General features: G+C 44.9%; 1 long non-coding RNA gene across 1 annotated transcript in view; it reads right to left on the reverse strand.

Moving 5' to 3' along the window:
- Positions 1 to 1672: 1672 nt before the first annotated feature.
- The window catches only part of LOC146058708 (uncharacterized), a 34041-nt gene continuing 21222 nt past the window's right edge, over positions 1673 to 14491 (reverse strand). The window contains exon 3 of the long non-coding RNA XR_014469908.1: positions 1673 to 5279. This is a non-coding gene — a long non-coding RNA (uncharacterized LOC146058708). The remainder of the gene's footprint in view (positions 5280 to 14491) is intronic.

Consider the following 14491-nt stretch of genomic DNA (forward strand, 5'->3'; position numbering starts at 1 on the left):
CAGAACGGGGCATTCTCATGTGAACGCGTCCAGGTACCTGCCTTGCAGGTGCGGATGGCTGACATTTCAGGCCCACGCGCTAGCTGGCGAATGGATGTTTATGCAAAACATCCATTCACAGTGCATCGGGTATATTCCCTGGGCGGGGGACGGGACGTGTTCATTTGTACGCCCAGTGGGCGGGGTTACAAGGCTCACTAAACATTGAACTAACACTGCTTAGAGAGCCAACTAGAATGACCTCCTATGTGCATTCAATTGTGCTGCTGTGTGGTATAATATGCAGTGCCAGATTAAGCCTTCGGGGGGCCCGGGGCACTTTAGAACAGGGGGGCCCCCTTGCACTTGTCATTACTGGCCGCAAACTGCATGGGGGAATATTACACTGTCAAAACACAGAGTAAAGGCAGTATAAACTTGGTCAATGGGTAAATTCAAGGGATATACACACACACACACACACACACACACATACACACACACACACACACACACACACACACACACACACACACACACACACATACACACATACATACACACACACACACACACACACACACACACACACATACACACATACACACATACACACATACACACATACACACATACACACATACACACATACACACACACACACACACACACATGGAAAAAGAGTGCGCCACTGGTAAATATCACCACCACAACCGCTGTAATAATTTACAGAGTCATAAAATTTAGTACATTTTAATACAAAATCAAATAAAAACAATTGGTAAAAGATTTTGTCTTGCAATTCATCAATTTCATATGACGGAAGTGTCTTGTTAGATTTCACATAGGACAGAAAACACCCAACGCGTTTCGTCAACAAGTGACTTCCTCAGGGGTAACAGTTCAATATGCAGATCTTTTTAGCACTGGATGCGCAATTAGCGTATACCAGTGTCCTATCGATATTACAAGTACAGGGATCCCCAGTGGATCCTAATGGAATGCACAATAAGCAGTATCCAAATGGAATCAAAATTTTTTCTAAAAAAATCAGGTAATCCGGCAGGAACAAGAGCAGGCAAGATTTTCCCAAACGCCTTCAGTGTAGTTAGCAGGATGCCAGTCTGTCATCCCGTGGATGACATGCTAACTACACTGAAGGCGTTTGGGAAAATCTTGCCTGCTCTTGTTCCTGCCGGATTACCTGATTTTTTTAGAAAATTTTTTGATTCCATTTGGATACTGCTTATTGTGCATTCCATTAGGATCCACTGGGGATCCCTGTACTTGTAATATCGATAGGACACTGGTATACGCTAATTGCGCATCCAGTGCTAAAAAGATCTGCATATTGAACTGTTACCCCTGAGGAAGTCACTTGTTGACGAAACGCGTTGGGTGTTTTCTGTCCTATGTGAAATCTAACAAGACACTTCCGTCATATGAAATTGATGAATTGCAAGACAAAATCTTTTACCAATTGTTTTTATTTGATTTTGTATTAAAATGTACTAAATTTTATGACTCTGTAAATTATTACAGCGGTTGTGGTGGTGATATTTACCAGTGGCGCACTCTTTTTCCACTTTTTTCCATTCCCCTCTCTTTCCTCCACTAACAGGGAGGACAAATTGAGTTGCTGCCGTATCATATAGTCATTAGCGCATTGAAGGGGTACCCCATTTTTCTATACATACATACATACATACATACATACATACATACCACATGAAAAGCCTGTGTTTGTCCCTCTGCATCTTACTCTGTGGTAGACCTCACAGCCCCAGTGCTGCCTCTGATTAAAAACCCTCCCATGACTAGGCTGCTGCTGCTGCTGTTATCCATGGGCCTGAGAAGCATGTAATGAGCTCCACCAATCAGAGCTCAGCACAAACGTCTCAGCCTCTGCCCTCTGGTGCAAAGTGTCATGGGACTTAGTCAACTCCCAGTAATGCACTGCACACTTGGCTCCCGATGCTCAGCACCATTAATCATTGTCACATTGGCAGATAGGTGAAGCTACAGCACTACCCCACTCCCATGCACAAAACCTTTAACTAAAAAAAAAAAAAAACATGCCAACCACAGGGGGCCCCTAGCTAGAGGGGGGGTCCAGGGGCACTGAACCCTTGTGCCCCCATTATAATCCGGCCCTGATAATATGAATTGGGGATATTACTGTGTGGCTTTGAGAGAGCATGGATGGGGCAACAGCCAATCACCAGCACCGATTATGATTACATCACCCAGAAGCTATTTTGTAGTATGTTATGTTGATGTAGTAAGATCTGCTAAAACAGTTCCCCATCTTGCGTCTCTATCCCCAGTGATCCCTTCAATAAAATATTTTGGATTCTTTATGACTCAGTCAATGTGGCGAAAGAGATTAGGAGAGTCGGAATTACACTTTATTGCCATGACTTTAGTCTATATTTTATTCTAAATCATGTCCAGGTTCCCATGGCAACTGCCATGCTTACAACCTCTGCTTTCTGAAGGCAGCAATTTATGTAAATTAATTCAATCACTTTATTACCTTTTCACTGATTTAGTGATCAGTTACTAGGCAAAGTTTAATTCAGCTAAAACATAATGTAGCCTCATGCCGCGAGCGTGCAGCTTGTCGTCGGTGGAATGAATGAAGGGCAAAGCTTAAATACAGTATGGAAATTGCTATGCTTTAATATAGTTGGAGCCAGCTGCCAAGATGTTGTTCCTGCCAATGTAACAATATTAGTAGCAATATATGGAGAAACCCGGGGTCTGCATTCTGAAAGAGCTGTCTGGTCGGGTCAAATGAAAGCGCTTGGGAGTTAATGAAAGCTTCTGGGTACGAAATCCCTTGAAAATCAGATTAATATTCATCTGTTTTAAATGGGATTAAAAAGAGCAATGTTCTGTCACTTTGGGGGTCGCCACTTCTCAAAACAGAAACTATGAGGTCCACCTTCTGGATGGCAAAGGTTTATAGGAATTACCCCTGATGAAGTCATACCGACAGCTCATTGTCATAGACGAAACGCTTTCATAGTTTCATAGTTACATAGTTACATAGTAGGTAAGGCTGAAAAAAGACTTGCGTCTAGTTCAACTTGGTATAGATATCCATTGCTGATTTGGTAGGTTCTGATATTTTACAGACAGATTATATTTCTTATTTGTACCCATGGATGTTTTTATCCAGTAAATGTTTGTCCAACTTTGCCTTGAACGCATGTAATGAGCCAGCCGTTACCACCTCTCTGGGAAAAGAGTTCCAGAGTTTGACTGTTCTGACCGTAAAGAAATTCTTTCTACTAGCTGAATGAAATCTTTTTTTCTTCTAATCTATACTCATGTATGTATACTCGTGTCCTAGATTCCTTTCTAGTAGAAAAGAGGGTGTGTGACAGTTCCTTATATTGGCCCCTGATATATTTGTACATGTTGAGCATGTCCCCCCTTAAACGTCTCTTTTCCAATGTAAATAGTCCCAAATTGCTTAATCTCTCCCCGTAGCTTAAATTCTCCATTCCCCTAATAAGCTTTGTTGCTCGCCTTTGGACTTTTTCTAATTCTATGATGTCCTTTTTATAGTGTGGGGCCCAGAACTGCACTCCGTACTCGAGGTGAGGTCTCACCAATGCTTTATATAGTGGCATAATTACCATTGAGTCCCTAGTTTCCATTCCCCTCTTAATACATGCCAGAATTTTGTTGGCCTTTTTTGTAGCTACATTACAATGGGCACTACATCCTAGATTGCTGTCTATTTGGACTCCTAGATCCTTTTCAAGTATGGAATTACCCAGTTCCTCTCCACTAAGGTTGTAACCTGCACACTGGTTGTGTCTCCCAAGGTGCATAACCTTACATTTATCTACATTGAACCTCATCTTCCATTTTTTTGACCACTCATCTAGAATTGCATTTGGGGAGGTGCATTCGCCGGGGTGCCGAATCAGGCCCTTTGGTACTCTATGATTCAATGGTTTCCATCTCTTTGGGATCTTCCATTAAATAGCTGTAAATATGGTCATCTGCGAGGAAACGTTCTAGGGACTGAGATTGGGAGAGGAGCAGGATGCCGGATGATCTGTGACTATTTTTTTAAGTGCCAATCATGATTGCCGCTTTAAAAAACAAACAAAAACATCTGAGATATCGGACGGATTGCTCCTTCAGCAAACTCAGACCCTAGAGCATTTCCTCACTGGTGTCTCAAAAATGATGATTCAGATAAGTACATCTGTTTTTATGAATGGTAAGTTCAGGGCCTATTTTATGCAAAACCTGGGTACACAACTGACCCCGGAATGCTGGACCAGACACTACAAGCTCCGGAATGCAGAGTTTGATGTCCGGTTTTTACTTAGTCCTGATATGCGTGCCTCAACCATTCTGTGCACACGCAGTGTGATCATACAATTCATGTTCTGCAAAATGACACAGTACTCCCTCTGGATAAGCATGAGTGTGTGCTGCATAGAGGGGCTGGTAGATCAGAGCCGGGCAGGGTACTTATAGGTGTGAAGACCTAGTTTTGGTATTGTGGTATCGTCATGTGGTTTCCTTTATGCCGTAGGTGGTTTAGGAGTTTAACACAGACAGTAAATCTAGGCTCATAACATAAAAAAAAAAAAAGTTTTGGTGCTATAAATGACATTATGTTGTGTAACGGGTTCAAATAACGCACCAAACGGGACTGCGATAAATGTCTTTTTGTCCTATTCTAAATCAGTTGACTCGATGAGATGAGCTGGAACAGAGCGGAAAAATAAATCAATGACATTAATTAACTATTACACATGTTGCAAAAGTCAATAGTGCTCATTTACTAAGATTAAAATAAGATAGTATTAACAACCAATCAAATGCTGGCTTTCAAAGTAAATGCACTACACAGATCAAACGTAAATGCTGATTAGTTGCTTTGGTCCAGTACAAATGTTGCATCTAAATGTAATATTGGTAAAACTTTAATATAATAATATCTAAGTAACTGTAATAAAGGTACTCTTACAGTTTGTCTGTTCTTGACAAATGACATAATAAAGGTGTAAGGTATTGCTTAAAATAAGTCAATGTACAGCTAAAGGGTAGATCACACCCCAGCGGCTAATTATACAGTGACAGGGTGACTGAAAGTGTTCCCAGATCTAGCCCATGTACTAAATATATACAAATGGCTATTGTTCATTTAAGGCTTAAATTGTAACTTAAAATAAGTTCAGCGGTATTTGCAACACTTGCCTGAAATAGCCCTGGAGGCGGCCATCTTGTTCCACTGCTCAAAATGGCTCACAGACTTAAAACATGATCTAAAAAGAAAACAGGTGAAACATCGACAGTAGACAAATATGTATATTCTCAGCATGCAGATTAATAATGTGATGTATTTCTAAAAAATGAGGATTTACTCATTATATAAAATGGTGTAAGCATGCAGCTGAGCCGTCCCCTGGCTTTATTGATATATATGCATACATATGCCAGTGTTCCTACTGGCATGGCCTGTGCACCCAGGCAGGCCTGGCAGCAGCAGCACCTTGCGCCAGTCCTCCTTCCTGCCCACACTAAGGGCATTTCCCCTGGGTGAGCGCACATGGCAGAGGTGACGGCCCTGTACCTCTGCCATGTGGTGCAGCCACCACCACACCTAGCAACACAGCTGACAGGACGTGGCAGGACATTGCAATTGCTGGAGGGAGGGATGGAGACAGAGGGGAGAAAGCAGCATCAATAGCACCAGGAGAGGAGGAGGTGGCTGCGTGCAGCAGTGGAGGCAGGGCCATCTTAACACCATTATGGGCCCTCAGGCAAAGCAGTGCAGTGGGGCCCCTCCAGCAGCCCACACAAATCTAAAACCAAATGCAGGGGGTGGCGCTTCATAGTGGCATATCATTTATTTGTAAAATAAAACTACAGTGTATTTGTCAGCATATAAAAAAATCGGACTCAGAGAGTGTTAGACACAGAGGGAGAGGGTGAGAGGGCGTCAGGGATAGAGAGAGGTCGGTAAGACAGAGAGTTCCCATAAGAGAGAGAAAGGGAAGAGAAATGGGGTAAGATACAGAGAGACAATGGGCAGTATTCAATGAGAATTTTGACCTTTTAGGATTCGCTGCACATTCGCCACTGCCCGCCGCGTTCCAGAGCCTCGCCGGCTCCAGTATTCAAAGAGTCAGGGGCTCACTGCCCCTGACCGGCAAATTTTTACTCCTGCGGCAATGCCGCAGGGAGCCTGAGGACGGCGGCAGGCAGGGAGATGGAAGTCTCCCTGCCTGCCCCAGAACGTTTGTGGGATAGCCAACAGGGGACCGGGTATTCACTGCACCCGATCGTGCATATGTAATGATCGGGTGCAGTAAATATATGAATATTTAATGAGCGGCTCGGCTCCGGCCCCCTGCTGGCTGCTGTGTAAAAAAATATATATATATATTCATGTGCTTACAGCACATGAATAAAAGTAGCATGCCCCTCCTCAGAATAAAATTCCTGATTTTTTTACACCAAATGTAAAAAACAAAACACTTTATTTTAAAAGTTCACATTCCACTTCACCATAAAAAGATAGCGATTGCTACTCGGTGAATCATGGCGATAAAAACCTTGAAATGTATTCGCCATCTGGTCATTGAATAGGGCGATTCACCATTTTAGTCAAAAAAACAAAAACGCTGTACAGCACGAAAATAGCACAAAATCGCCATAAAACATGGCGAATCAGCCTCATTGAATACTGCCCACTGTCAGGAAGAGAGGGAAGCGATAGAAGGGGTTGAGAGAGAAAGGGTGTCAGGGATAGAGAAGGGGTGAGAGAGGGTCAGGAATAGAGAGAGAGAGGGTGAGGGAAAGAGGGTGTCTGGGAGAAAGAAAGAATGTCGGAAATAGAGTGAGAAGGGGGTGATAGGGGGGCAGGCGCAGAGAGAAAGAGACGGTTGAGAGAGAGGGGAATCAAGTACAGAGACAGTGGGGTTGGGTAGAAAGAGAGGGATGAGAGACAGGGATCAGACACATAGAGGGGTATTCAAAGGTTTACTTTTGGGCGTCATATTTTTCACGCCTTTCAAATTCACGCATCTGACATCTTTTGAAGTAATGGTCGGGTGTGCTATTCAAATGTTTCTTCTTTAGATGCCTAATCTGCTGTAGTTGTCTAAATTATCACACCCATTTATTCTCCTGTATTAATCACATGCCCATTTTATCCCTTTTTATTTTTAATATCACGGATTACATATATTTTATTTGTGTGCCATTGTATTCTTTATTTTGTTCCACCCTGTTTTACCCTGCCCAGGCTCTGCCCAGCCATACAAGTTTGTCTCCATTCTAAAAACAAGAAGAAAGGTTTGTGTGTGGTGCGCAATTAGGGGTAGTCAATCCCTGACAAAAAGAAAAAATATAAATAATTTTTTTGTGCTGGCGCTGGCTGAATAATATACACAAGATGGTAGATCAATTAATAGTTTTTACTATACACAATAAAAATGACACCTCACAAATGACACATATAAATGAAAAAAGATTAAAAAAAAAGGAAGAGAAGATTAAATGTATAGGGACTCAGTCTCTCAATTCTAATGGTATATTAGTGGTTAAAAGTCATACAGTATGTCAGTTGTGCGGGGATATATAACATTACCATCCTTGGCCCTCCTCACAGTTGTTAATAGAGGGAATTTGTAATCCAAGGGTTTTTGGTTAGATAGACCAGTGTTTCCCAGGGCTCTATGATTTCAAGAGCTCAGGACTCCCGTGATGCGGCTCACCCTGACCTCTGATTAATTAGGGATTGTGCTTTTATCCCACAGCCTCAGCGTTTCTCAGATGCAGTTCAGCGTGGTGTGCTCTTGGTTGGAAGTGGGTAGGTCTCCAAAATAAAGGTCCATGTCAACTGACAATCAAAGTGCTCAACGCGTTTCCCCAGTCTAGTAAGTGTCCGGCTTCCTCAGGAGCAAGTGAGGAAGCCGGACACTTACTAGACTGGGGAAATGCGTTGAGCACTTTGATTGTCAGTTGATGGTGCAGGGAGCCAGAGCCTGCCGCCCACAGGAGAGAAGAGGAGCTGCTGCGGTGTGCAGGGAGACGGAGCCTGCCACCCGCAGGAGAGAAGAGGAGCCGCTGCACTGTGCAGGGAGCCAGAACCAGCAGCCGCTGACCCATCAGGGATGATCCAACATGCATTGAGCCAACCACTGAAGGTCGATAGGGCTTAGGTCAACATGGAAAAGTTCAACACAAGCATTAGGTCGACAATGGGAAGGTCAATAGTTAGTTAAAGTGTCAACATGGGTTTTTCATGGATTTTCTGAGCTGACATGAGCCGGCAGGTGGTATTTCATGCCCTGCCATCCACTGGAGCAAGATGGGGAACCCTGTCCCGCGGGCCATAAACGGCCCCTGTAGCCAGTCTGACTAGCCTGACAGCTTGCTCGGGAGTCCAGGAAGGGGGAGTTCTCGCGAGAGCCCTCTTATTCAGTGGCAGCCGCCGGAGCAGCATGGGACGGGTGAAGCAGGGGAATTTGTAAGGATTTTTTTTTACATTGCAAGTGGCCCTTGCCAGAAAAAAAGGTTCCCCACCCCTGCACTAGAGCGTGGAGGGAGAATATAAAAGTGTGCTGAGTGCATGGCGAGCACACGCAGGGCACTTTTTTGGTGTCCATGTCGACTACTGTATGTCAACATTAGGGACATGTCAACCTTTTGACTGTCGACCTTCCCATTGTCGACCTAATGCATATGTCGACCTTTTGACCCTGACAATCTTAGCCATGTTGGCCTCTTACAAGTGTCGACCTAAGTCCTGTTGACCTTTAGTGGTCGACCCAATGACCCATGCGCGTTTTGCCGGTGTGCCTATACTCTATAGGGGGGAGGTGTGTCTATACTCTATAGGGGGAGGTGTGCCTATACTCTATAGGGGGAGGTGTGCCTATACCCTATAGGGGGAGGTGTGCCTATACTCTATAGGGGGAGGTGTGCCTATACCCTATAGGGGGAGGTGTGCCTATACCCTATAGGGGGAGGTGTGCCTATACCCTATAGGGGGAGGTGTGCCTATACTCTATAGGGGGATGTGTGCCTATACTCTATAGGGGGATGTGTGCCTATACCCTATAGGGGGATGTGTGCCTATACTCTATAGGGGGATGTGTGCCTATACTCTATAGGGGGAGGTGTGCCTATACCCTATAGGGGGAGGTGTGCCTATGCTCTATAGGGGGAGGTGTGCCTATACCCTATAGGGGGAGGTGTGCCTATGCTCTATAGGGGGATGTGTGCCTATACTCTATAGGGGGAGGTGTGCCTATACTCTATAGGGGGAGGTGTGCCTATACCCTATAGGGGGAGGTGTGCCTATACTCTATAGGGGGATGTGTGCCTATACTCTATAGGGGGAGGTGTGCCTATACCCTATAGGGGGATGTGTGCCTATACTCTATAGGGGGAGGTGTGCCTATACCCTATAGGGGGATGTGTGCCTATACTCTATAGGGGGATGTTTGCCTATACTCTATAGGGGGATGTGTGCCTATACTCTATAGGGGGAGGTGTGCCTATACTCTATAGGGGGAGGTGTGCCTATACCCTATAGGGGGAGGTGTGCCTATACTCTATAGGGGGATGTGTGCCTATACTCTATAGGGGGATGTGTGCCTATACTCTATAGGGGGATGTGTGCCTATACTCTATAGGGGGAGGTGTGCCTATACCCTATAGGGGGAGGTGTGCCTATACTCTATAGGGGGATGTGTGCCTATACTCTATAGGGGGAGGTGTGCCTATACCCTATAGGGGGATGTGTGCCTATACTCTATAGGGGGAGGTGTGCCTATACCCTATAGGGGAGGTGTGCCTATACTCTATAGGGGGATGTGTGCCTATACTCTATAGGGGGATGCAGAGCCGGCCCTAGCCTAAATGATGCCCTAGGCAAGATTTTGGCTGGTGCCCCCTAGCACCGCCACTAGTTCCGCCTCTGACACTGCTCCCCTTTCCCAGCACCATCAACCCTCATCATAGCAGTCATCATTTTGGTGCTCCTACCTGCAATATTTTAAATAGAAACAGTGCACACATTTGGTGCGCAGCCCAAATAGGGGTGCGTTCTTGCTGGGAAGGGGCATGGCCACACAATTTTACCCCAAATTCAAATTATGCCACACAGTAGTGCAACTTTATTCACATTATATTATGTGAGAGTGTCCCTTATTCATGTTACATCACATTGTAGTACCACTTTACCTTATATACATTACTCATCAAATTATACCCTTAGAAAAAAATCCTGAGAAAATATTGTATTTTAACCACCTCCATGGCCACACTGCAACCCAGCACAAAGCAGTGTGTGCTGGGCAGAGGAGAAGAGCTGCAGCTGCTGCTGTCACTTAAGGGGAGGGGGCCTGGGGCCCCCAGTGGGCCCTTCCATCAGACTTTGGCCTGGGTAATTTGTACCCCCTACCCCTTTCTCTCGGCACCCCTGATAATACCACACAGTAATGCCCCTTACACATGACACACATTATTTATGTCCTTATAACCATAATGCCCCTTACACATTATGCCAACCTTTATTAATGCCCTTCATACACATGACACACATAATGCCCCTTACACATATGTTTCACATTATTAATGCCCTTATACACATGAGACACAAAATGCCCATTACACATGTCGCACATTATTAATGCCCTTATACACATGACACACATAATGCTTGTTACACATATGTCGCACATTATTAATGCATTTATACATGACACACATAATGCCCCTTACACATATGCCGAACACTATTGCACAACCAACCCACCTGCAGACCGCACTCGCACAGCCGCTAATACTGTGACCTCTGCCTCTGCTTGGATTCAGATGTTTCCTCATACATCTTGTCTCAATAGGCCATGCAGCTCCTGGCCCTTCTGCTAACGTTGGGTGCCTTTTTTGCTGAAAATTCGTCTTATTTGCATTGTTATGACCAGCACACACAAGGAGCTTCCGATGATTAAAATGATATGCGGCATGCCTATATTGTGTGTGCGACTGTGGCTGTACCTGCATACGGAATGCTATGTTACAGTGATTTCCATGAATACACTATTTCATATGCAGATATAGCCTCACTCACACACACAATATAGGCATGCTGCATATCATTTTAATCAGCAGAAGCTGCTGATGCCCCTAGGAATTCCAAATGCCCTAGGCAATTGCCTAGTGTGCCTATGCCTAAGGCCGGCCCTGGGGGGATGTGTGCCTATACTCTATAGGGGGATGTGTGCCTATACTCTATTGCACAGGTTCTCGACCTGGGTCCACAGGACCCTACACAGTGCATGTTTTGCAGGTCTCCTCACAGAATCACAAGTGAGATAATTAGCTTTAACTGTGGATCTTTTAAAATGTGTTAATGAGTAATGAGTGCACCTGTGAACCTGCTGGGTGACCTGGAAAATGTGAGTTGTGTGGGGTCCGCAGGACCAGGTTTGAGAACCCCTGCTCTATTGCATTTTTTTTTTTAAAGTTTATCCTTAACCCTTTATAAAAAAAATCTCATTAAATAAAACTTTCATTTAAAAAAAATTAAAATAAAAACAATAACATTTTTATCACCACCCGACACCCAGGGGAATAAAATGACGAGAAAATTAAGAAAGTTTAGACAACTAGTAAAATGCGTGAAACTTATCACCAGGGCCGGCGCTACCCACTCAGCAGCTCCTGCAAAGCAGGGAGGCGCCATGCTGAAAAGGCGCTGTCTCACTGCCTGCTCTGCTAAAGCTGCCTCAGCCCTCACTGTCACTGCCTCCTGCATGCCTGTCTGACAGCGGGCGGCAGTATGGAGAGGTTGAGCAGCTCCCTGCACCGCGCACACACTGTCCTCCTCCTGCGACCTGCCCCCTCTTCCTCACAGACACTTGCGCTGAGGCATGTAGTGCTGTCTGAGAATGCCTAGATGACATGTCGGGGGAAAGTTACTAAAGGAAATTTGTAAAAAATAGGTGTACAGTATTTGTATCCAGAAATACACTTATTTTTGACATTTACTATCCCGAAAATACAGCAATTCGTATTCGTATTGATAGTACATCAATACGAATACGAATTGCCGTATACATGTACTGTACATGCACCCGAGATCCTCCATACAGTAGGATCGCATGTTGCATACACTCCCACAATCGGGCTGCAGCTTGTTGCAATGGCAATGTGAAAGGGCGCAAAATGTATGGTTTGCAGGAGGGCGCCGGATACCCTAGCACCGGCCCTGCTTATCACCAAACATTTGAATAGGACGCCCATTGAAAATGACTGTGCAGTAAAAGATGTTCAAAAAAACTGTCAACTTTTAAAAGACGGGGAAGAATTGAATAGCAAACTATATAAATATTGCACGACATATAAATGTTGTGAAAAAAAAAGGGAGAATAGGCCTGAAAAGAAGAACAGACCAACATTTGAATACCCCCCATAGAGAGAGAGGGGGGGTTGAGCAGAGAGAGAGGGATTGTTGGGCAGAGAGAGACGGGGGTCATGCACAGAGTAGGGATGGCCATTGTTGCCTTTGCCATCAATGGTTGCCATCAATGGCAAAAGTGCAACTGGCCATCGATGGTGTATAAGTATGCAATGAATGACCATCAATGTTTTTACATATCAATGGTCATCCATTTGCTTCGAAAGATTGGCCTGTGGGCCAATCAAAACATGGGGGCGGGGCTTTGCATTGTTGGGGGCGGAGCTATGCTCCGCATCCCGGCCCCTTGATGAAAAAATAAAAACAAAACTATTCAGTTAATTCTGATATCGATGGTGAGAAACCATCTGGTTCTCCCCCATCAATGTCAAAACTATTAGACAGTGGCCATAAACCAATGATTTCTAATCATCGATGGTCGATGGCCATCCCTAGCACAGAGAGAAAGGGAGAGAGGGGGTCAGGCAGAGAGAGAGAGGGATGAGAGGGAAGGGGGTTAGGCACACAAAGAGGGGATCAGACAGAGGAAGAGGGGTGAGAGAGGGGGGGGTCAGGCAGACAGAGAGGGGGAGTGTGGGGGTGGGGTCAGGCACAGAGAGTGAGAGAGGTTGAGCAGAGAGACAGGTGAGAGAGAGAGAGAGAGAGAGAGGGGGGGTGGGCGAGCAGAGAGGGGAAGGGGGCCCGCAGGCACAGAGAGAGATGTGTATGAATGAAGACCTTTTTATCCCCCCAACCCCAGATTGCGCCCATGCCTCACGCGGGTTGAGGAGCACCTGGTTCCCTCTATGTATGCCTGCTGGGGATGGGACACACACATCAGAAAATTATTATATAGACAGATGTACGTAGGTCTTTTTATCTGTGGTTGTCAGTTAACAGTCTACAGCAGTGGTCAGGGAACTCGGTCCTCATTACCCCACGCACTGCATGTTTTGCAGGTCTCCTCATAGAATCACAAGTGAGATAATTAACTCCACCTGCGGACCTTATAAAATGTGTCTCTGAGTAATTAGTGCACCTGTGCGCCTGCTGGGTTACCAGCAAAACATGCACTGTGTGGGGTAATGAGGACCGAGTTCCCTGACCACTGGTCTACAGAAATGTGAAAACAGAAAAAGTCCCCCACCATGGCTATTATTATGGTGATAGAAATATAAACATTTACATTGTAATACAATCAAAAATGAAAGGGAAAAATATCAGTATTAAAAATGAAGAATAAATATAAGCAAACACCACCAGATGGCGCCAGTGTTTCTGCTAGCAGGCTGGCACTGGAGGCTGCTAAGGAATACAAAGGCAGGATCTGTTACAGTTTACATTTGATTCAAACATACATCTGGATAAACCTGCAATCAGCTGCAACATAAACCATCAAACGTGAATTATTGGCTGATTATGACGCTATAAAAACTCAAAACTAACACTGTAGCACACATCAGATAAACCTGACACCAGTGTAACTGTGATGTAACAGTGTAATGTGGGCTAGGTGACATGAGGGAGATTGCTAGACTAATGAGGGAGAGAGGGAGATTGCTTCTATGTCAGGGAGTCTCCTGCAGAATGCAGGAGGGGAGGTACTGTAACTGTAATGTGGGCTAGGTGACATGAGGGAGATTGCTAGACTAATGAGGGAGAGTGGGAGATTGCTGTTATTTCAGGGAGTCTCCTGCAGAATGCAGTAGGGGAGGTAACTGTGATGTTTAATGTGGGCTAGATGACATGAGGGAGATTGTTAGACTAATGAGGGAGAGAGGGAGATTGCTGCTATGTCAGGGAGTCTCCTGCAGAATGCAGGAGAGGAGGTAACTGTAATTTGGGCTAGGTGACATGAGGGAGATTGCTAGACTAATGAGGGAGAGTGGGAGATTGCTGTTATTTCAGGGGTGGACCCGGACGGAGCATAGTGGCAGAACATTTGCCATGAAAGCATTCTAAAAAGTATGTCTTTTTATTATTATATTGGGTGGTGGGGGCTAACATCTATGTCGCCTCCGAGCACCTGGTAGGAACTAATGCCCCTGCATAAAGTAATTA

The sequence above is a fragment of the Crinia signifera genome, chromosome 2 (genome assembly GCF_055691185.1).
Source record: "Crinia signifera chromosome 2, ASM5569118v1, whole genome shotgun sequence".
NCBI lineage: Eukaryota > Metazoa > Chordata > Amphibia > Anura > Myobatrachidae > Crinia > Crinia signifera.